The following is a 25,421-nucleotide window of genomic DNA, read 5'->3' as shown; positions in this document are numbered from 1 at the left end:
CCAGAGGCCTAGGCTGAGCCATTTGGTTGACATCATGTGTGTGGGTTAGGGGATTGTTTATTAAATGGCCGTGCAAATGTGGTGTGTGTAGGTATGGAGGTGCCCTATCTGAGTTGGTGATGTGTGTGTGTGTGTGTGTGTGTGTGTGTGTGTGTGTGTGTGTGTGTGTGTGTGTGTGTGTGTGTGTGCACACAGTTCTACCATGTGGCTGCCCTATACAAGGGTATACTGGACAGCTGCGGACCATACATGGCAGGATGTACAGTTCACTGTGTCCAGCCACAGACACGGGATCTGCGACTGTCAGGGGTTGCACGGGCAGAAGCCAAGATATGATACTCTCCCCTGATGATGACAATTGTCTGCTGGATCTGCGTCCCTGTTGGGACTAGCCAGGACCATGTGCACATGGCCTGCTGCATTGTGGTGTGGACAACACCCCCCCTGCAGTGCTGGTGCTGGTACTGCCATTATGGGAGTGGGAGTGAGATGTTGCACATCCACGTAGACCTCCTGCTGTTGATGTTGCTGACCTATGTCCACCTGTCTGATGCCCTACTCTCACCACTCACTCCACCACAGACACCACACGGTTGAGGATTCCCACCATCTCAACCCACCATCTATCCATGACATCTGCAAAATAACGGTGGGCATCTGCATGATCATGAAAGCAGTCATGTACAACAGAAAGAGTAGCCCTCTGGAGCCTCAGACTATCTCTGGTGTAATGTTCTGTAAGTGCCTGTGCCTCCATGATGGCCCATAACATGTGTCTGGTGACACCTGCTGTGGCACTTCTGCCAGGGCATGATGGCCAGCAGCCCTCCTATGAGCACCCTGTCCATTTGCCTGCGTGGGACCTTGCCGGTCATCCGGCTATGGCTGCTGTGTACAGACACAATTGCCATAGTCACCACACTTTCCTGTCCCATGCCACCACCTGCCAACTGTCCCTCATCTATGGCCACTAGTGAAGGGGTATGTGTGGGCATTGTGACTGTGGATGGGGTGGATAAAAGTGAGCTGCCAACCAATGGCACAGATTCAACCCCTGACAACCCTGCCTATGCCTCACCATACCTATCATCATTGTCAAAGTCTGTATGGACACTACATCAGTTTGCCTGCAGGAGGGACCCTGACCCACCTCTCCACCTGTGAGAGGCAGACAAAAAATTTAAATTAAGACCTGTATGTTTTTGTTTGTCTGACACATAACTGGGATGATATGAGGACTGATGTCAATAATTAATGCCTGACATTTGATTTGCAGATCTCATCATCAGCAGTACACATATGTGCAATAAAATCCGATTACACCAACAACCTTCAAAACTTAATGTGGATATGAGGAGTGTACACATCCCTGTTGACATGCTAGCCTCTTCTATGATATGCAGTGGGGCCAAAATACTGCATTTGATAACATTACACACACTGGATATGTGACATATGATCTGTGCAATCCAATGCAGTATCAAACAAATGTGTTAGCCATGGAGATGCTGAATGAGATGCATAAAACATGTGGGTTGCATAAGTGTGCACACCCTTAACACAATAGTTTGTTGAAGCACCTGTTAAGTGAACTACATCAGTCACTATTCCTGGAAGGGTTATACTAGCATGGCCCATCTTTACTTGGCATTATTTGGTCTGTCTGCCCTACAAAGGTCACCCAACTCTGCCAGATTGCAAGGTCAGCTCATGTCCACAGCCCTTGGAGGTCACACAGTCGCTTCACTATTGCTGTAGAGTCTGGGTTATGTCTGGCACAATTTATAACCTTGACTGTGTTCAGATACAGCCATTCTTAGCTAGCTTTGGATGTATTCTTCAGTTCACTGTTGTGTTTCAAGCTGACACTCCTCCTCATTCTCAGCCTTATTGCAGATGCATGACAACTATGGGCCACACTAGTGTTATTTTACAGTGTTCCCAATTCCACACACCATGTCTACCGGCCTAGTTCTAGCTAATGAACAGCAACCCTAAAGGTGTACACTGGCACCAGCAAGCTAAAAGTTGGGGATGGTGGACCTGAGGTGGAGTGAGGTGTTGCTTGTGCATCACACATATCTTTATGAATACTGTCTGCAGGTTTGAGCCTTGGTCTCATGACACCATTACACACTGCAACACATGCCTTTGGGAGACTTTTTGTTATACTGATGTTACCTGTACAGAGCCTGGATGTTGTTTCATAGGCCACACTTATGCAGAATCCAGGCAATTGTCGATACAGGTACTGCACAGGCAGTACTTGCTAAACATTCCTGCAACTCCCTCAGTGTTGCTGCATGTCTCTGGGCAGCATCCACGACCACTTTCAACATGTTTTGTCATCTGTTTGGATGGGCATCTGTTTATTTTCTACATCACTGTTGTCCCATATTTAATACACCTCTAGATGACTGCCTGCTCTGTTTGCCATGGTATATGTAATGGTGAGGTAAGATTAATTTCTACTCCTGACTGCCACCTTTCGGATGTGGGATCCATTTCATGCTTTGTAAGATGTGTAGAAGCCATGGCTGCCTCTGTTGCAGGCGACTGGGCAAATGTCATTGACATACTTCTTGAACAGCAGACCATGACTTGGTGTGACATTGAGGCCTTGTACTTGATGGCAGGTGTGTACTCAAGAAGAGTGAATGTTGTCAGTACATCACAAGCTGCCTCCACAATATGTTATTTGGAGTATGTGCACACATATGCTTCCAGTGTTCTGTAAGGTTTATATACCCCATATCTGTTGTCCTAACATATAATTCCATATTACACATTCATTGCTCATGTTAGGATCACATTACAGGTTGTAAAAGGTGTGGAATGTGCTATTGTGGTCTGCCGTTGCATATATCAGGAACAGTTGCAATTGTAATAGTGGTTTATACACTGTTGTATCCACTGTATAAGAGTAATGTTTCATACATGTCCCTACTGTAGTCCATTTTTCCCACCATTTTGTTTATATCTGTCCACACATCTTGCACTGACAGGTTGTGAGGTATACTGTAGGAATCTTACATACCCTTCAGATATGCCACCATGGTGACCGCTGTGATGCCATGTAGTTAACACCAACAAAGATGAACATGTACAGCATGCATTATGGGTAGGTGTATTAAATGTGTGCATGGCAAATAGCATGGCCTTAACATGGCAAACCTCAACAAAACAACTCCATACTCACCAGCTTCAGGCTGCTGCCCCAGTTGTATACCAGAGGGACTTAAATAATTGTGTGAGAGAAGTAATGTCAGTAGCCACACCTGTAGCATTGGTACAGGGTGGAAGCAGCATTTCAGCACATTGATAGTCCACACCCCAATACTAAGGATTATGCACATCTGTGCATTACTACATTCCATCAACAGTCTATCTTATCTGACATATGCATGTAGATACTTTACTGATAAAAATGGATAAGCAACAGTGTTCTAGTAATGTGCATTGGGGCCTTACCTGCACACTCCTCCTCCATTGTGTGGGTGGCACCCACCTCCACATTGCTGTCTTCAGCTTGATGGTTTGTCCGGTGGGCGGGTGCCCCAAGGCTTGTGAGGAGCTCCTCAGCATGTGTCAGTGGGGACTGGATGGCATGACTTCCACATGTGGCTAGCCAGTCCCTTGCAATGGCAGTAGCACACTGACAGGCATGGCAGATGAGGTCAGTGCAATGATGCCACACCTGCTCATAATTTTGGCTGTGCAGGCTGACATCATTTCCCCTGTGGACAAGCTCATTCCACATGGCAGTCTTCTCCTGCAGATCCTGGGCTCTGTGGCTGAATAATATGTTGTAATGTTGTATGGCATATTGTATGATGGTGCCATTCTCTATGTTGGTGAATGCTGGCAGCCGTGGACGTTGCATATTACTTGGAAGACATAAACAGGAAAAAAGGTCACAGGACCTCATACGGTTGTCCACTTGCATATCAACAGTGGATATTACTCGCAAATAATCCAGACTATACCATAACATTGTAAGTTATCATGGCTTTGGCATCATGCATCACACTTCTGGCCCTGACCTGTCTAGTTCCCTCAATTTTGGACACTTAATTGCATAATCATCTATTCTCCATTCAATTCTATGTAGAGGGATGACAGTGGCCATCTTCCATGTGGATGGCGTGTGGATGGTGGAAAGTTTGTGTTTGACTGTAATGTGTGATGGAGCCGTGAGCATGTCTGAGTTTATGTAGGAGGTAGACTGTGATGTTTTCATTTCCCATGGAGACTTGCTGTTGTTGCCATCAGTGGGCATTATGTACATGCTCACCAATGATGAGGCAGGAGTGTGGTTGATGTGCATATCCCTCTGTACAAATGTAAACAGGGTGGCACTGTTCCCACCTAACCTGTCTGATGAAGGTTGCCTGTATCCATGGCATGTATGTATGAGGTGTGCTTTACCCACAGTACAGGTTGAATTGTGTTACTGCCTCTGAGATTGACTACATATGTGGGGATGTTATTGCAATTGGCCTTGGTGGTGTGAATATGTCTGATTTATAGTCATAGTTAGCCTTACAGGAAGTCACCTATGAACTTACATGCTTGCTCAGATAGAGGCAGACTTGCTTCCAAGTTGTTGCCTGCACCTATGTGTCCCTGTACAGCAACTATAGCAACCTAATATGTGCTTTGTGTATTACTGCTGTCCACCAATGGGGATTACTCTATCATTGGTGGAGGCTGGTTGTACAGGTCAGGTACTGCTGACTCCATATAGCTACAGTGGATATAAAGTGTACACACCCCTGTTACAATGCCTGGTAGTTGTGCAATTGAAACATGACCTCCACAAAAGCTCATTTCAACACAATCCCCACCTGTAATGTGACCTATAGCCTGCTCAGTTCAACTGAAAACATAACAATCTGTTCTGTGAAAACATATGTGAAATAATACTCAGTACAGTAAGCCAATTGAATGTGTGTGCACACCCTTAAACTGATATCTTGTGTAAACACCTGCTGAGATAATTACAGCATCCATTTGTCTTGGTTTGTACTCTAACATCATGACACATCTTCACTTGGCAATGGTTGTTCACCTTCTTTGAAACAGCTTTGTTTCTTTGTCAATAGAATTGTACAGGTTATGGATCACATTTGAGGTGAGAGGCATTTTGAAATGATTTTCTGTGGTCTCATTGGCATACAGCATACAAACTTGGCATTACAACAGGGGTCTGTACACTTTGGTTATCTAGTGTATATGGGAGTTGATAAGGTGTTAGTGGTAGACATGGACAGTGGGTCATAACATAGTTGTACACTCCTCTGATTACTACCTGATAATCATGCCTACTGTAGTACCCATATCAGTGACATGGCAATGCAACAATCAATAGCTGTACACATTTTATTTTGTTGTATGCAGTGATACTGATATTACACACATGTGCAACATGCACTACCTATTTTCCCAACTGCATGTAACCCATGTTATTACTTTTGTGCATTTCAGCTGAACATACGTATACATACATGTGCTCAGGAATACCTGGTATACATTTGTGTTCTATGTCAGTATGGCACACTGTATTTACAGTCTTGCAGCTCAGTCATACTTAACATGTTATACCAGGACTTCTGGACAATGGTCCACATCAATGGGTGACAACAGGGAAATCAATATTGATAATGTATTAATATAGCTGACATAAATCAAATATATGTGTATGTGACTCCAGATATCAGTCACAACTGTGACTATTGCCCAGCAGAACACTGTACAGTTGAATGTTATTAATTCAATATATCACATGCAGTTTAACGCACACATCTGCAACAGTACTTTACTATGCACATGCCCTATATAGGTATCTTAGATTTACAATAAAAACCTGTATAGTACTCATATTCACAAGTAACATATTATGGATATGGACAACATCCCATTAACTGACCTAGCAGTGGCACAGTCATGTCTGTTTGACAGATACTCTAGTGCTTGCCACATGTGAGCTGTTCTTTCCCAGGGTGAGTCAGGCTCCTCAGCTGTGACCCTACCTCTTCACCTCTTAGAGCATCACATCTGGACAAAGCCTAAAATTAGGGGGGGAGTAAATAGGGACAGATCTTAAATATTCCTGTTACAAACTTATGACATTTGTAGCATAATAAATTTTACATTACCATGACTGTTCTGAAGGTGGTGGGGTCTGAAGCTCAGGTTTTTGACATTACTTCATGACTTCCATCCCCAGCTATTTGCCAGCAATAATATAGATGTTAGGAAGAACAGACCAAACACTATAATGGGTAAATCTTGACATTCTGTGAAGATCTGTACAGTTGACAGGTATGGCCCACTGCAGACAGAGCCAGATGGTTTGTCCATAGCAGTTGTTCAGCAGGATGTCATTACAGCAAGTCTTGTTGCCATATATAATTATTTCAAAATCATATATCCCATTATTACAGGCTAAGTACTACATTCAATTACATACTTACATGTTTCACATACCTGTTTTATTATTGTGCTTTTTTCTTTGTTCCAGTTTTTGTCTTTCTTGTTTTTTTTTTTTGTGTGTGTTATTTTTGTTTTGTTTTTTTCTCTCTCTCTATCTCTCTCCACTACAGGGATCAAGCTGGTTTGAATAGGTTGCAGCATGGCTTTTGTAGGTAATGCTCATGATCAGGTGATAGCGTCTGCACCAGTTGGTGTTCCCCACTTGCTAATTGCATGCAGGCAGCTGTCTAGTTCTTCCAACAGCCAATGTCATAGCAACCCACTACTATTAATGACTACATCATGTGGGCATTGTCCCTTTACCTTGCCTGTATGGAAGACATCCTTCATGTCTGGGGGCAGCAGTGTTACAGACAGCAGGTAGGAATACCTCTTACAACAAGACTTGTGGACACATGCCAACTACATGTTTGTATAAGGTTCCAGACTGAGGGACAGAGTGTGGGTATTGCTATTATATGCTTTGAATACTACTAGTTTTACAGGGTTTATGTGTACATAGGTTCATAGGTTCATAGATTAGTACTAAGCTAACTGCCCTTGCAACCATTTTAAGCTTAGCCAATTATCCCTTGTGAGACTCAAACCCTGCACCTTGTGTTTGTAAGGCAAACACCTTAGCTGCCCTTGCAAGCCATTTTAAGCTTAGCCAATTATCCCTTGTGAGACTCAAACCCTGCACCTTGTGTTTGTAAGGCAAACACCTTAACCATTACGCCACACTCCCAATCCAAAATATGAACCTAGATTCATAGGTTCATACTAAGCTAACTGCCCTTGTGAGCCATTTTAAGCGTAGCCAATTATCCCTTGTGAGAATCAAACCCTGCACCTTGTGTTTGTAAGGTGAACACCTTAAACTTTAGGCCACCCTCCCAACCATTTGTTAGTTTTGCATGGAATGCAGTCTGTCTGCATAGCTCCGAACTGTGGGGCTATCCACATAATGGCCAGATGTTTGGCTGCTATGTTTTGTCTGTTACCCAGACAGGTGTTGTCCTTGACAAATCAGTGGCATTCTCTCTGTTGATTGTATCAGTACATGGCAACATCCATTTGTGTTTCTGACGTCATATTCCTCAGAAAGTGTATGTTGCAACCAATCCTGTAATGCCAACAACTTTAACAGTGTATAACAGCAATATTTCAAGTATGGCCCTGTGTTTTGGTCTCTGTCATCAACGTATATACCAGGCTTTGTCCAGATGTCATGCAGTAAGAGGTCGATAGGTATGGTCTATCATTATTTAGTGCTGACATTCCTGCTAACATTCCAGTGATGTTATGGACTCCCACACATGTTGTGGGGTAGGGGCCATAAATATGAGGGCTACAGCTGGACAACATGTATGACCCTCTACATCAAGAGGTCAGTGTATAAAGAATTCTGTTATATACCCTTGTAAGACATTTTATGGTAGAGGGGTTTTAAATATTTCTAACCTAGGCTGTTAGAAACTGTGAGGGATATTACTAATAAGAAACATGAAGGTATATGGCTGTACATTTTCATACATTTCACCATGGGGACAGTGGTGGGGTAGAGCTTACTGTTTTGCACACAGTTCTGTTTGTCAGTGTGATAGTACAGTTTGAAGTGAAGCATTGTTATGTAAATGATCCATTTACATTGTAAGAATTGATACTTTTCCCCCTAGGGAGTTAAGTACAGAGTGTAATTGGAGGCTGCTGAACTAAAATCTGTTATTAAGTGTTGATTGATTCTTGCCTTCAAGGCAAGTGTGTTTTATACTATTGTACTACTTGAAGGCTTTAGTCAAAACAGCAGAGTATCTTATTTGTTTGCAGATTACTTTGGGTTACCACCTGTCCCTCTTTGTGAGGGACAAACCCTCTTTGTGGATTTGTGTCCTGCTGATAAAAACTGACAAATGGAAAATGTCCTGATATGGTAGGACCAAGAATGTATCATATGTTTTCTTTGATAGTTGCATGAATCAGTTATTTTGTATTTCAAACATCTAAATGCTTTAAGAAATGACATAAACAACTTAAATAGTACACAAATAAATATTTATATTTATGCAAAAAGTGTGGTGTTATGTCCTTTGCACTGAGTGTGGGTATATGTTTTAATGCAATAATTCTCATTTCTAGGAAAGAATCAGACTTTGGCAATTTGAAAAGGTGGGAACTGTAGAATTACTGGACCCTGGATTCAGCAAGCTCTGCACGGAGTGCAGCAATAGTGCAAGAGCTGCTGCATGCAATATGGTCGACAAGAGATCCAGGAATGAGCTCCCGGAACGTGCACGAGCGCTCCTACACTATTCCTGCACAGACACCACTACTTTATGCTAATTAGCTCATTTGCTGGTAAAAACCATGCAAATTAGGTGAATTAGAGATCCAGGAAGCAGGCAGGTTTCTGTGCAGGAATAGTGTAACCAGCAGAAATGTATTCGTCTACTAACCAAATACAGTAATGCAAATTACAAAATGGAGGCATGATAGCTCCAAAGGAAGCATGTATTCAATGTAGTAGGCATGCCAATGGCCAAATATATGGCCATTGGTATGAGAAATAGTTGCAAAAGTATGATAATAACTTTTTTTGGCCGATTTCGGCCATTTAAGCGCAGGGCAGTTGTGCGCAAACGGGATCGGCCCAAAAATAAGAAAACAAGTTGGAAATAAGCTTTTAAACCCAAATCATCATTTTGCCATAATAGCCAATGGTATGCATAAGACAACAATACCAGGGAATTGTGGTTGCTAAGGAGGAAGGCTCAGTGTGAGCATGGTAACTAGGAATTAACATACTGTTTTATGTAAATGAGGGGATTGATACTGAATAACAGATTTCCTCTCAGGGTAAGCTTGCACCCAACCATGTAGGTGCAGCAACACCATTGTATAAGTATAAGAGGTAGATGACCTCATAAGGGGGAGTGTCATGCATGCTTTAAGCTTATTAGAGCTTTGTGGCCCGTGTTTGCCCTTAGCTAAGCACAGCTAAGGAAGGAGATGTATCTGAGGCTGCCTAGCAGTGTTTACATTGCCTAATCAGGTGTGAGCATCACGCACCGGGCTTTAAAAAAAAAAAAAAACAGGAAATAGCAGCTCTGTTCACATCTGAGCAGTGGGTATGTGCACTGCACGTTGGAGCTCAAACGGGAAGGCAATGGGAAGAGAAAACAGCAGTAGGAAGGCAATCAAGGAGAACTAGCATAGCTAGCAGGTGAAATATATCAGAATCAGCCAATTACACATGGAACAGCTGAGTACACTAATATAAACTATGTAAACACCTTCCAGTCTGGTATTTTTGACAAACTCTACACCACCAGTGTACACAGACGGGGAAATTTTACCTGACAAAACTAAGAAAATGTTAGGCGCTGCTGTTGCTCTCATACATCAATATGTACAAGAGGCTGAGGGTGGTGAGGATGTGATTGCTGATGCCAACCCACAGTGAGGAGAAGGAGAAGAGTCTACAGACCCAGGGTAACCTACCAAGATCTACATGAGTTGGTGATAGTGGAGCGAAATAGGGTTGACAAGGACATTCTACAGCACATTGTTGAGCTGTGCCGGCCACACCTCACACACAGAACCAACAGAGGGGAACCCATCCCAGTGGATACCAAGGTAAGTGTAGGCTTAAGAATACTAGCCAAAGGTACCTTCCAAAGGCCAACTGGGGATATCATGGGGATCTCACAGGCATCAGCATCCAGGGTACTCCACCAGTTCCTGGATCAGTACATGCCATTGAGCACATATATTTCCTCAACACCCATGAGACGTTGACCAGCAATATGTGCCTCTTCCACCAAATAGTAGAATACCCTGAGATAGTGGGTACTATAGACTGCACGTACATACACATCAAAGCACCACCTGGTGAGCGGGGTAGGGTCTACATAAACCGCAAGGGCTTCCCCTCCATCAATTGCCAGGTCATGTGTGATGCCCAGGGCATTATCTTGAATGTGTGTGCTGGCAGACCTGGAAGCTATCATGACTCCCACATCTGGCATATGACACACCTGTTCCAGTCATTTGCCAGTGGGGACATCCCATATGGCCACCTAATGGGGGATGTTCGCTACTCACTGGAGCCGTGGCTGATGACACCCATCAGAAATGCACACACACCCCAACAAGAACTCCATAATGAGGCACACACACAAACCAGAATCATAATAGAGCATGTGTATGGGATTCTCAAGTCACAATTCCGCTGCCTGGACATATCCGGTGGAGCCTTGCAGTACTCTCCAGCTACATGTGTACAAATATTCATAGTATGTGCCATGTTACACAATATGATATTGCGTAAACAGCTGCAGCAGGTACAGCATGGGGCAAGGCCACACAGCCCCCCCACCATTGCCAAGGCCATCACAGGCACAGAGGGACTTGAAGGAGGAACAACCTGAGCCTGCCCATGTAGGCAGAAGGAGGTGTGCCCAGTATGCCCAGGCCTTGGCAAAGAGGCAATGCATAGCACATACACTGACATGGTATGGGCCCAGGGAATGACACCTCTCTTTGACTCGCACATACAGTAAAAGGGATGCCAAACATGACACTACCTCTGCTTTACCATGTATAGGGAGTGTACTATGTACATCCAACATAGTCAGCCCTCCAGCACCATCCTCAATACTGGCACAGCCACAAGGAAGTCACTCTTCCCAGTAATTACTAAATGGAGTAGTATGTTCTGATAGTTGTATCTATGGTATGGATGTGAGCATGCAAGAGAATCGGGTGGCTGAATGGGATGGCAGCAGATAGTGGACACCTATATGGGCTGCATGAAATCCATAACAAATACTGGTGTCAACATGCTAGGCAGTACTAGACAAGGTGACAAATCCCACTGCAGTACATGTGGTGGCCCAAATGTGTGTCAATAGGACACACACATGCATGTCAGTGAGGCACACAAACCCACCACCAGCCTCAGGCAGCAGGACAAGTGTAGATGCCCATAAAGAAAGGCTATGCTAAGGCCTCCAATTGATGGCAGTGGTTAACAGCCCCTCTCCAAACCTACACAGACAGACTACAACAGGTCTGGCAGTTGTATGTTAGTTCTGAAGGGTAAGAAGTCTGAAACTGAAATGTAGGCCACTAAAACCTAATATCTGTACTCTACTGATATGCCTCAAGTCTGCATGATAGGTCAGAATACAAAATGAAATGGAAGCCAACAGAGTACCTGAAATACCAGTACAATCCTAGCAAATGTTTGAAGTCATCAGGTGTGCCCCCTCCCCACAATCCTATGTAGAAATGCAGTAACATGTACATGTGAGGTGTAATAACAGTGGAGCACAGGTTACCTGAGTTGGCCCAATCTACAGGATAAATTGTTGCATGTGTCAATATGCAGGGGTCCGTGTGTTAGGTTGTTGTGTTCAATACTGTCTGGAAGTGGTCAGCATGTAGGCATGGAGGGTTGTGTCTCGGTGGCCTATGGCCAGTAATGTGGATGACAGGGCCATGTTCCACAACTGCAGCGCCAACCACAATGTTTCTGTGCAATACCCATGTCAGCAGTCATCCATACTCACTGTCCAGATGTCAATATCTATCACCATCTGAAAGATGGACATGCATGAATGTGGGCCCAGACATACACACAATACACAGGTGGAAGTACCCTAGACAGAGTACATAAAATGTAACTGTCAACTGCACACATTTTTGGAGTTGTACATAACAGGTTAGCAGCTCATTAGTTGTCTGTGTAGTATGAAATACTGATGTAGTCTGGCCAATCACTGGCAGACCACAAAAGGCACAGTTATGAAGTAATGACAGACAGCCTATGTCCCTGCACAAGGCAGCATAAGGGGAATGTCCTATGTATATCTGTGAGTCAGCTGCAAGAAGCTTCCATATCACACATGCACTCAGCTCACCCCATCAGCCACAGGTTTATCACAGGTCATATCCTTGCTGTTGGGAATGAGTACAGTATGACCCCCACTTCTGTATGGGAATACCCACAGAATGCTGCATGCTGAAGAGGTGTCCCATGCAGGTGTGTCTCTACCTGTAAGCCACACCCTGCCAGCATCCAGACCTATGGATTAATATGGACAGGAACTATTGTCATTAACACCTCGCACACTTACCCTGTCACCTCAGCAGAATCCAGTGGCTCGCAGCCTGGGAATGTAGGAATGACAGAATGCACTGGCCTGCTACAGATGGCATGCATCACTACCAAATAGCCTACAGTCCTCTGTCAAAGGCCTGTGCCTCTTGTGCAGTGCCAATGTATGTTATCTTATGGGGTCCCAACTAACAACATAACGCAGTCAACAGAACACAAATGCAAGGCCATGTTGACAAATCCCAGTAGAATGCCCACCATGTCCTACTGCATGAACTGTGGACCAATCCTTAAATACTGCTGGGATAAAGTGATATTTTGTTATATGCAGTGACAGTGATATTACACACATGTGCAACAAGCACATCCTATTTTTCAGACTGCTTGTGACCCATGTTATTACTTCTGTGCCTTTCAGCTGAACATACACATACATACACATGCTCAGGGGATACCTGGTACAAATTTGTTTTTTATGTCATTATGGCATTTTACAGTATTGCAGGTCAGTCATACGTCTCAACCTATTATACCAGGACTTCTGGTCATTGGTCCACCTGACTGGGTGAAAAAACAGGGAAGTCAGTTTTGATAATGTATCAATATAGCTGCCATAACACAAGTATATGTGTAAGTGACTACAGATAACTGTCACAACTGTGAACTTTTTCCAGACGAACACTGTACAGATGAATATTATTAATTCAATATATCACATGCAGTTTAACACACACATCTGCAACAGTGCTTTACTATACTCATGCCCTATATAGGTATTCTAGATTTACAATGCAAACATGTATAATGCTCATATTCACAGGTAACATATGGATATGGGCAATATCCCATTAACTGGCCTAGCAGTGGCACAGACATGACTTTTTGACAGACACTCTAGTGGTTGCCATATGTAAGCTGCCCTTTCCCAAGGTGTGTCAGGCTTCTCAGCTTTGACCCAACCTATCTACCTCTTAGAGCATCACATATGGACAAAGCCTACCATTAGGGCATTGGGGGGATGTATAGGGCAGATAGTAGATACGCTTATTACAAACCTATGAAGTTTGTTCTTGATACATTTTGCATTACCATGACTGTTCTGAAGGTGGTGGGGTCTGAATCTCATGTGTCTGTCATGATGTCATTACTTCCACCTTCAGCTATTTGCCAGAAAAATATAGATGTTTGGAGGAACAGAAAAAAATGCTATGATGGCTAAATCTTGACATTCTGTAAAGATCTGCACAGTTGACTGGTGTGGCCCAGTGCAGACAGAGCCAGATGCTATGTCCATAGCATTTGTTCAGCAGGACATCATTACAACAAGTATTGATGGCACATATACATCTTTCATTATCATCTATCCCATTATTACAGACCAAGTACTACATTCAATTACATGCTTACATGTTTCACATACCTGGTTTATCTTCAGGTTCCTTCTGTGTACAGGATGTCTTCTTGTTTCTTATTTCAAGGTTTTGTTTATTTTTTTTTTGGTGTCTCTCTCTCTCTCCCTCTTTCTATTTCTCTCCATTACTGGGATCGAGCTTATTTGAATAGGTTGAAGTATGGTTTTTGTAGGTGATGCTCATGTTCAGGTGATGGCCTCTGCACCAATTGCTGTTCCCCACTTGCTAATTGCATGCAGTCAGCTGTGTAGTTCTTCCAATAGCCAATGTCATAGCAACCCACTACTATAAAAAACTACATCATGTGGGCATTGTCCTGTTACCTTTCCTGTATGGAAGACATCCTTCATATGTGTGGGCAGCAACGTTACAGACAGCAGGTAGGAATACCTCTTAAAGCAGGACTTGTGGACACAAGCCAACTACATGTTTGTATAAGGTTCCAGACCTAGGGACAGTGTGTTACTATTGCTGTTATATGTATTGAATACAGTTAGTTTTACAGGGTTTGTGTGTACATGCGAGTTTTGCATGGAATGCAGTCTGTCTGCATACCTCTCAACTGTGGGCCTATCTACATGATGGACAGAGGATTAGCTGTTATGTTTTGTCTGTTCCCCACACAGGTCTTGTCCCTGACATATCAGTAGCATTCTCTTCGTTGATTGCTATCAGTGCATGGCAACATCCATTTGTGTTTCTCACTTCATATACCTGAGTAAGGGTATACTGCAACCAATCCTGTAACAGCAGCAACTTTCACAATGTATAACAGCAATAGTTTAAATATGGCCCTGTTTTTCAGCCTCTGTCCTCCACCTATATTCCAAGCTTTGTCCAGATGTCATGCAGTAAGTGGTTGATAGGTATGGTCTATCATTATTTAGTGCTGACATTCCTGCTATCATTCCAGTGATGTTGTAGACTCCCACACAAATTGTGGGATAAGGTCCATATATATGAGGGTTACAGCTGGACAAAACATGTGTGCTCCTGTACAGTCTGTAGGTCAGTGTATGGAGAACACTGTTGTATGCCCTTGTAAGACATTTTATGGGGGAGGGGTATTAAATGTTTTTAACCTAGGCTGTTACAACTTGTGAGGAATATCAGTAATAAGAAATATTAAGGTATATGGCTGTACATTTTCATATGTTTCACCATGGGAACAGATGTGGGCTAGAGCTTACTGTCTTGGACACAGTTCTGCTTGTCAGTGTAATAGTGACTTTTTAAGTTAAGCATTGTTATGTAACGGATACATTTACATAGTGACAACTGATACTTTTCCCTCTAAGAGGTTGAGTACAGAGTGTAATTGGAGGCTGTTGAACTATGTATGTAATTAAGTGCTGACTGATTCTTATCTTTAAGGCAAGTGTGTTGTTTACTGTTGTACTACTTGAAGGCTTTAGCCTAGACAGCAAAGTATGTTATGTTTTGCAGATTACTGTATCATATGTTTTCTTTGAGAGTTGCATTAATCGGTTATGTATTTCAAACACATAAATGCTATAAGAAATGACATTAACAACTGAAATAGTACACAAATAAACATTTATATATATGCAAACTGTGTGTGGTGTCATATCATTTGCATTGTGTGTGGATATATGTTTCATGCAATAATTCTCATTTGTAGGAAAGAATCAGACACTGGCCATTTGAAAAGGTGGCTACTCTAGGAATAATGGCTGTTTGATATTCTGAGCATCTTCTATATATACTCTCTTTATATATATCTATAAGTATTTATATATGTATATATGTATGTGTGTGTGTGTGTGTGTGTGTGTGTGTGTGTGTGTGTGTGTGTGTGTGTGTGTGTATATGTATATATATACATATATATATATATATATATATATATATATATATATATATATATATATGTATATGTATATCGTTGTGGCTTTTGGCTTTTCCCGGTTAGGGGTCGCCACAGCCGAACTCCAGTCCAATAATGATTGGTAGTTGATTTTTACATGCCGGGTTACCACCCTGATGCACAACCTTCAACGAAGGTACGCCCATTCATGCATGTCACCACACAGAAGACGCTCTAGCTGAGAATCAAATCAGACAGCATCTTACTGTGAGGTGACAACGCTACCGCAGCACCACCACCGTGGACATATGGATCCTATTCTCTTATGGGGATAAGAAAATATATTCTTTTCCTCACTGTAGTGCAATCTCGGAGTTGGTATATTTAAGTAGGGGGGTGTGGGGGCTCAGTTTCAATTTAATTTTTTGTTTTTTTGACAATCGGCTTCAGCGAAAGTGCACTTTCAATGATGTGCACTTTCACTGAAGTGGGTTTGATCTTCTGTTACTTGACAAACTGTGTTGTCGATTAAGAGAAGTAGACCTATATATATATATATATATATATATAGATATATATATATATATATATATATATATATATGTGTGTGTGTGTGTGTGTGTGTGTGTGTGTGTGTGTGTGTGTGTGTGTGTGTGTGTGTGTGTGTGTGTGTGTGTGTGTGTGTGTGTGTGTGTGTGTGTGTGTGTGTGTGTGTGTGTGTGTGTGTGTGTGTGTGTGTGTGTGTGTGTGTGTGTGTGTGTGTGTGTGTCTGTGTGTGTGTGTATCATTACAATGTTTAGTCCTTCCACATTGGAGATTCCCTATGGCAGACTGACTGTTCTGCATGATATCTTAGAGAAATCATCCAGAATCTTACAGCTGAAATGGCTTAGTGGTAACTTCTTGTGGCTATGTTGTACAGCGTCCTGGGTTCAAGGCTTGTAAGTGCTGGTTATCTTTTTTTTTTCTCAAAAAATTTTTTATTAATTATATGAATAGCAAGACAATTAAAAGATTATACATAACAAGAAGGCATAAATGAACATATAACAATTCATCTAGTGATAACAACCTTCATGAGATTTTGATAAGTTATTTAGAAATAAAACATACACCACATGTACACTATATACAAGTTAGGCAACCTGAGAGAAAAAAAAAAAAATTTAACATTAACTATTTAATATGTTTAGAACCTTTTCTAACACAACCTTTCTAATAGCTTTTTTTTGGACTTCCACCTAAGTATCTTTGAGCATCAATAAATTTAAAAGCCATTTTCTGGAAAGTAACCCATTTTAATTTAGAACGATCAATCCAATTTTGTATTATATAAAGTTTTAGTAATGAGCAAATAAAATGATAACATGAATATCAACTTTTGAAAGATGAATCAATGGAATATGTAGAATAGCAAATTCCCACGTCAACGTGGATTTTGATACCCATTTTCTGCAGTCTGACTTTCAAAGATGTCCACAATCTGTGAGAAAAATGACAATACCATAGAATATGAAGGAGGTCTGCTTGGGGATGAGAACAGCATGAACATGAAGGGACTTATTTGGGTTAAATTTGTTTAATGTGATTGGGGTAAAGTAGGCATCATTATTAATCATTAATTGTGTGTATGCTAATTGTTAAAAGGGATAAATTCCTTAGTGTGTCTAATAGCCAGGACTTTCTGAGATTCTGACAATTGGGAATTATAATTCAACCAAACATTAGATAAAAGACAGTTGTGGTCCATCATTAAAGAATTAATTAATTTATATGAGTTTGAGAGCATTTTATCAGATGATGAAAGTATTTTGATAATCGTGTTAAGGTTTTTCAATTGTGAGTCTATGGGGACCAGAGATACAAATTTGTTTTAATTATTGCTCTTAGTTGTGTAAGAATTGGTGAGTAATTCCAGTTTACTTTCAATAACTTACGCCAGTCAGATAAAGGCAAGTCAAGATATTTCAAAACATCTCCTACTTTTAGATTTTTAATTAAAGGATAGTTTGTTAAGTTCAAAAGTTTATTGTCCAATAATATATTTGGGTTTAGATGAATTGGCTGAACATGGTGCGAGATCTTTTCTAGTTTACACATTTTGAGTAAGGTTTGGAAATCTCTAATCTTTTGTTTAAATACTGTAGATATATTTTTAATAAATAAACTATCCAGAGAGATAAAGGGAATAGCTTCAGGATTTAAATTATTAGAAATGACATAATTATACCATAATTTTATCCATAAAGAGTGATTTGGATAAGAAGTGTTATTGAATTTAGAGATAGTAAGAAGTTTATTGGATGAGACAATCAAATAATAGAGATAAAGATTAGGTAAACCCAAACCTCCCTTGTCCTTGAAAATGCCAATCTAGAATAGGAAATTCTAACAGATTTAGGGAACCATATGAATTTTGCCAAAGCTTTATTTACAGACTCAAACAAATTTTTTTAAATTATCTGATCAGATGATGAGAATTGGTAAAGAAATTTAGGCAGAATATTCATTTTAATAATGGCCACCCTTGAAAGAAATGAAAGGTTTAGATGCTTCCATCTGTCCATATCAGACAATATAGAGTTCCATAATTTATTAATATTATTTTGAAAGGAAGATTTATTATTGTGTTCTAAATTGATTCCTAAATATTTTATATTATAAGTAAACTGAAAATGATCGTCTGGAAACAAAAAAGATTTGTGTGCTAAATGATTTAAGGGAAAAATATGAGTTTTTGTAGAATTTAAAAGATAGTTGGAAACCAAAGAAAAATAATCAATAGAATTCATTATTTTTCTGTAATCAGATAATGGAGTTTGAAAGTAGATTACTAAATCATCCGCAAAAGCAGAGAAATGAATATTAGTATTAAGAATTCTAGGGATGTTATGAAAAGTATTTTGAGTAATAAACAATAGCAAAGGTTCTAAGTAAATGTTGAAAAGAAAAGGGGACAATGGACAACCCTGTCTTGTTCCTTTAGTGATCTTTATCGGAGCAGAAAATTGACCATTAATGTAAAGTCTAGTAAACATATTTTTGTATAAAACTTTTAAAAAATTTATAAAGAATAAGGGAATATTAAAACATAACATAGTTTGAAATAGAAAGTTCCAACATACTCTGTCAAAGGCATTTGATGCATCTATAATCAAAGCATATATAGGGTTTGGATTTTTCTTACTGAGATGAAGTATAGTCTCTAAAGATAGAGTATTATCCCAAGCATGTCTGATTGATCTGACGAGATAATTGAGGGTAAAATCCGTTTCAATCTGTTAGCCAGAATAGATGACAGAATCTTAATATCCACGTTAATTAAAGAAATGGGTCTATAATTTACTGGGTCAGATTTATCTTTATTATTTTTTAGAATTAGAATGGTTTTGGATGTGTTCCAATGAATATCAGAGATATCATTAACTCTTATATGATTGTAAACTTTAAATAGAAAGGGAAGAACTACCAATTTGAAAGTTTTGAAAAATTCTGGAGTAAAACCATCAGGTCCCGGAGATTTACCCAATTTAAGATTATCTACTGAATCCGAGATTTCTTGTACCGATATAGGGGTAGAAAGTAGTTTTTGCTGATTATCATTAAGTTTAGGGAACTGCAAAGAGTCTAAAAAGAGTTTTGAGTGATTATCTTTAACAGAATTAGAAGAACCTGAATATAACTCAGTGTAAAGAGAGGTGAAAAGTTGAATAATCTCTTCATCAGTATTATATAATCTGTTATTATATATATTTATTCCAATCAATACGTGAAATATGGGTCTCTTGAATAAAACAAATGTTAGCCTGTGATTTAAAGATCATATGAAATAATAGTGACTTTTTCGCTTTATCTTGAATGCCTCTAACATTCCAAGAATCTAAAATTATGTCAATAGGCATATTCTACAAGTATAATCATTATTGATGCTATAAAAGTGAACTCAAGGTGCAAATCCAACACAACATTAAAAAGAAGAAGAAAAAAAAATAAAAGAAAAAACAGTCTTTAAGTATTCAAGCAAGTCATCAAATAATATTTGTTGAAAGAAAAAGAAAAAAGTTTTTTTAAGAAACATGAAATGTATAATAATAACCTTTATCCTAACCCTAGTGCCTACCCACCAATCCCCCTGTGATAAAGGAAGAGCAGAAGAACATGAAAAAACATTGTAATTATAGATAATAATAACCTCAAGTTAGAATACAAATTACTCAAAGGAAGCCTAACATAACATAAAGTCCGAGTAATACTACTAAAAATATATACAAAATTAACTAATTTCAAGATGTCCAACATGCTTAATCCCTACTTCTAATACTAATCTAAAGCTCCTATCCTTAAATTGAAATTTATAGTGATTAAATGTATTTCCTCAAGTATTTCAAGAGAAAGAGAAACAAGTAAATAATAAATAAATCACACTCTGCTTAACTAGAACACTCTATCATAAGAAGTAATACAATTAAAACTGAAAGATATGTAAGATAACATATATAAGTATAACAAAACCAACTGGTAACATTATAATATAAGTAAATAAGCATAGCATTACTGAACTAAAGATAATAGTCATGCACTATCTACTGAACCTTCTTTAGTACTTTAGTGATAATTTCATTAATCAATATGACCATTAGTATGATAAAAGCACTAATACCTGTAGAATGAGTATTTAGTTATAGTTCAAATAAAGCAAAAAACAACTACCAAGCAACCATATCTCAAAATGAAAAACAATTCAGTCTGGTGATGCATCTATTAACTAGATAATAATAGTACAGGAACTATTCAAATGAAATATTATAAGCTGTAAGGTTTTAACACTAGTTAATATACATGAATAAAGTATAATTATATTATTAAATAGTAACTTAAACAGCATCATATATATTGGACTGATTGTACAACAATGTGCATACATATAATTTTAAATCTACTTTTTGAATATTTTACTAATGGCTCTGTTAGGTTATATAGCCATACTATTCTTCTAAGCTATAGATGTAACATAGCAGAACAGCATGAAAAGACAAGGCTTTTAAAGTAAACATTTTGAAAATCTAATTAAAACAGAAACAAGCAAGCTAAATGCAGTAAATCTAAGGGCTTAAATATATACATGTAGATTCAGATAATCATATTAAAGATAGTTATTTCAAACCTTTCAAATAAGTAAAGGCTTTCTTAAACATAAACTACTAATCATAAATATCACATCCAGCCTCTGAGAAGAGAGAGCAGAGAATAGAAAGAACATGAAACTTTCATATGAACAGGTATACTTTGTAACATTTGTCAAATTAAACACTTCAGTATAATATAAAATATTGTATGAAAAAATATTCTGAATAGGAAAATATGTTCATTTCTTTACACATCCTTTAGAATTTTAATATATAAAACTAACCTGTTCATTTGTTTCCAGAAACATTTTCACTCTGCTTTATGAAAGTAGCAGCTTGCTTTGAAGTCATGCAGACACACTAAAAGTCACTGAATATATTATGTGACATGAATCTGTTTAAATTTAAAAAGCAACCTTCATTTATGAAGAGAAAACACTTTAAATAATAGCCTGATCTATTAAAAAGTTAGTGCTATTGAATACTTGTTGAAAACAAGCAGACTTGTGTATTTGAAACTGCCCTTCTTTCCTCACAAATGATGACATCACCATCCATCTCAGAGAGACTGTAGTGTGTGCATGTTCATGCAGAGCATCAGCTGGAACTCTGAGGGGAAGATTTTCTTGCTAGAATGTTGAGATGGAATGTTTTCCCTCCAAAAATCATTTAGCTTACACAGAAGGCTGTAACTCCAAAGCTTGTAGTAAAATTAACATATTATCTATTTACACAGCAAGCATATGTGAGAGAAAGAGGAAAAAGTAAATACAGGAATTTAAATGCTTCTATTAATCCACACAAATCTAACAAGCATATATCCTGTCACTGCACACTGTCACACCAAATCCATCATATGTAAATTACATGACAAGTTCTTAAGGTAATATAATTATGTCACACCAGAATTACAAATCATGTAACACAAATACTGTCATATTAAAGAAAAGAAAAGATCAAATCTTATTGTAGTTCTTTAACAGTAGAATATTAAGATACAGTGTCAGGAAGCTTTTTAAATGTTTTAAGAAAAATGTCTTTTGCATCTTTAGGATCTGAACATACAAATCTTTTGTCATTAGCTGTGAAAGACAAGGTATTAGGATATGCCATTCGAAATCTAATCCCTCTTTTTATCAAGTCAGCACAATAGGGGGCTAGTGTTTGTCTATTTAATTTGATCTGTGCAGGAAGATCTTGGGAAAATGATAGTTTGTGAGACTTCCATATGAATTGTTTCTTTGTTTTAGCAGTTTCTAGGATCTGGAAAGTGTCTTGAAAGTTTAGTAACTTAGTATAAATTAACCTTGGTGTGGAAGAATCTTGCTTTATGCAGTGCTCTGTGTGCTCTCTACAATTATAGATTTTGAAGAAGCTTCACAATTTAACAGTGTTTCAAAGATATTTTTAGTCACAGATAACAAGTTTTATTGTCATAAGATTCAGGTAAACCACGAATAATGATGTTATTTCTTCGACTCCTGGCTTCCAGATCCAATATTTTAGCTTGTAAATCTGAAACAGTTTTATCTCTAGATTTAAAGTCACTTTCCAATAAGTCTGTTTTAACCTCCAAAGCTAAGATTTTATTTTCAATAGTAACAATACTATCGTTTATTTGCTTTAAAGATTTACTAAAGTCTGTAAACTGTTCTGAAAAGTTTTGTATAGCACTTTGGGTTGGTTTTAATGCTATTTTAGTTCTTCTAAAAGGAAATTTGAGCCATTTAAATCTTTATTACTTACATTAATAGTTTCTGTAGGTTGTCTAGATGATTTCAGTCTTTTTGAACCTGAATCTTTTCAGGAGAGAGCATTGAAGTATATTTGGCCTTTGTAGGCTGAGTCTCCATGGAGTCAGATTTTGTAGCCATGCCCAGAAATGGAATGCAGTTAACAGGATACCAGGAACCAGGAACAGACTGGAGCAGTAGGAGTCCCAGCAGCAGAGAGACCAAGAATGTTCTGAGGTAAAATAAATCCCAGGATAATAATTCCAGAAGAAAAAATAATCCAAATGCGTAGAAAAAGATTTATAAAATCTTTTAGTATAAAAATTTGAGGAAAAAGGTTGATGTATAGTTGTAAAAAAAAACAAAAGTTAAATAGCTGTGAGGAGCTCAGAGAGTAAGGACTAGACTAGTCGGCAGCCATCTTGGAATCAAGTGCTGGTTATCTTGTTGCAAGACAGAACAGTTCAGCTCTAGAGAAAGGGATAATGGCGATAATTACAAGAGGTCCTTATTTTGGGCCCCTTCACCCCCATTTACAGTGCCTTTGGTCAGATGTTTTGCAGTGAGAAGTTCAGAGTGTGGATCCGATGTCTGAATGCACTACATACATACATACATATATACATATATAAATACATTTCCCCTACTGTTGAATGACTGTGCTGCATAATATGCTTGTCTACAGCTCAGATGGTTGAGTATAGTGGTGATTTGCCGTGGCTATGGTGTACAGGGTCCTGGGTTCAAGACTTGCAAGGCCTGGTTATTTTGTTGCTGGGAAGAACAAGAGCTTTTGGGTACAGAGTGATTAAGGCACTTTTAAGCAGTTGTAATTGGTTTTGCATGGTGTTCCACGGTGGTAAGCAATGCTAACGTCCGGTTAAATATGCTTACAGACAGTTAGCCTTAAAAGTGCTTAATCTGTGTAGGAATTGCTTAGCTCCAAACAAACAGGCTTAATCCCACTTACTACTGCTTAAAAGTGCTTATTCCCACTTACCCCCATGCTAATTTCTTTTAAAGAAAAGAAAAAAGGGGTGATAGGAAAGTGGTGAAAAACAGGGCACACAGAGGGAATAACAATAGGGAAAGTAGCTAGGGATGTACAAGATCAGTGTAGAGAAGGTCCATAGATGTCCATTTCTTCTACAACAACGACGAGAGGACAGCAGCTAGTCCAGCAGCAAGCATGGCCAAAAAGTGTGCATGGGAAGCAGAACAACAAACAAAAGTAAGACTTTGTTCCCTTGATCCTGCCTTTTTAAGTAAAGACTTTAATTACCCTGCTTCTACCTCCAAGGACAATTTAATGAACTATGAGCGTATTAACTCACAGTTTGAATTAAGTAGTAATGTCTTTTATGGTGAGGTTAACCAGCAACTGAAAATTATTAATTTATCAGACTTAGATATTTCTGTGTACGTGGAAAGCGTACTCTTAAGAGGGGCAAAATTCATTTCCACTAGTGTCCCTTCTTTAGCCGACATCATACTGGATTTTAAAAAATTCTGCCATAAATTAAATTTGAAAGTGTTTTTTCATGCTGAACAGGAATCTATAGTTGGTGATGTAAACAATGTTGAATCTTTTGATGAAGAAGTTGATTTGCTCAAATTAAGTATTTATGATACAGAAATGTTTCAACAATGTACAAAACTTGGTGATGGAGATGTGGTTGACTATGTTGAATCTAATGTTGAACAAAGGTTTTGTTTTGTAGTTATGGACACATTGATATGCCAGATTTGCCCTCCGACAGCACCTTTATGCTTCCCAAATTATGCATTGCCATAAATATATTTGAAAATTTGGTTTGTAAAAAGGTAGAGAACAGTTTTGGTGATTTTTTTAAAGAACTTCTGTTCTTATAATCTTAATAAAGAGGAATGGCAGGCTTTACAGAAGTTATGGTCCAATTTGAATAAGGTTGATTTTAAGGTGGCCGACAAGGGGGGGGGGGGTCAACTGGGTGGTGATGAATACATTTCAATATGATGAAATGGTGTTTAAAATATTGTCTGAGGAGGGTCATTATGCTAAGTTCCAACACAGTCCCATTCAGAGATTTTCAGTGGAGTTAAATGAGATCGTGGAATGTGGGGAAAAGCTAGGATTTTTGAAAAATAGGGATGTTAAGAAATTAATTAAGACACCAAAACATCCTTTTATGTATGCCATCCAAAAGATCCATAAAGACCTTCCTAATCCCCCAGGTAGACCTGTTATTTCTGGTGCAGGATCTTTTTTTGAAAATGTGAACATTATTTTTTATTTTCATCTCAAGAGACATTTGACTACAGTACCTTCCTATATTAAGAATACATATGAAGTATGTCAGGATCTATGTAATTTTGAATGATAGGAAAATTATTTTTGGGCAATGGTGGATGTGAATGCCTTGTATACTAACACTGATAGGAGATGAGGTATGGAAGCCATGGCTAAAATGTTGCTCATCCATCTTGAGTTTTGTTTAACCCATAATTATTTCAAATGGAAAAATGATTTCTTTTTACAAAAGAAGGGCATGGTGATAGGGGGCGGCTTTTGTCCCATCTTATGTTATCATTTGTATGGGGGATTTTGAAAGGCAATTCATGGTAATGAAGGAGTATTTTTGAACAGTGTAATATATTACAAAAGATACATAGATGACTTGTTCATCTGTAAGGGTAAGGAAGAGGAATTTTGGGAATTTATGTGTTTACTTAACAACAACCCACGTG

The sequence above is a fragment of the Protopterus annectens genome, chromosome 7.part0 (assembly GCF_019279795.1).
Source record: "Protopterus annectens isolate FY-2018-M chromosome 7.part0, PAN1.0, whole genome shotgun sequence".
Classification (NCBI taxonomy): Eukaryota; Metazoa; Chordata; order Ceratodontiformes; family Protopteridae; genus Protopterus; species Protopterus annectens.
Note: the sequence above shows the minus strand (reverse complement) of the source record.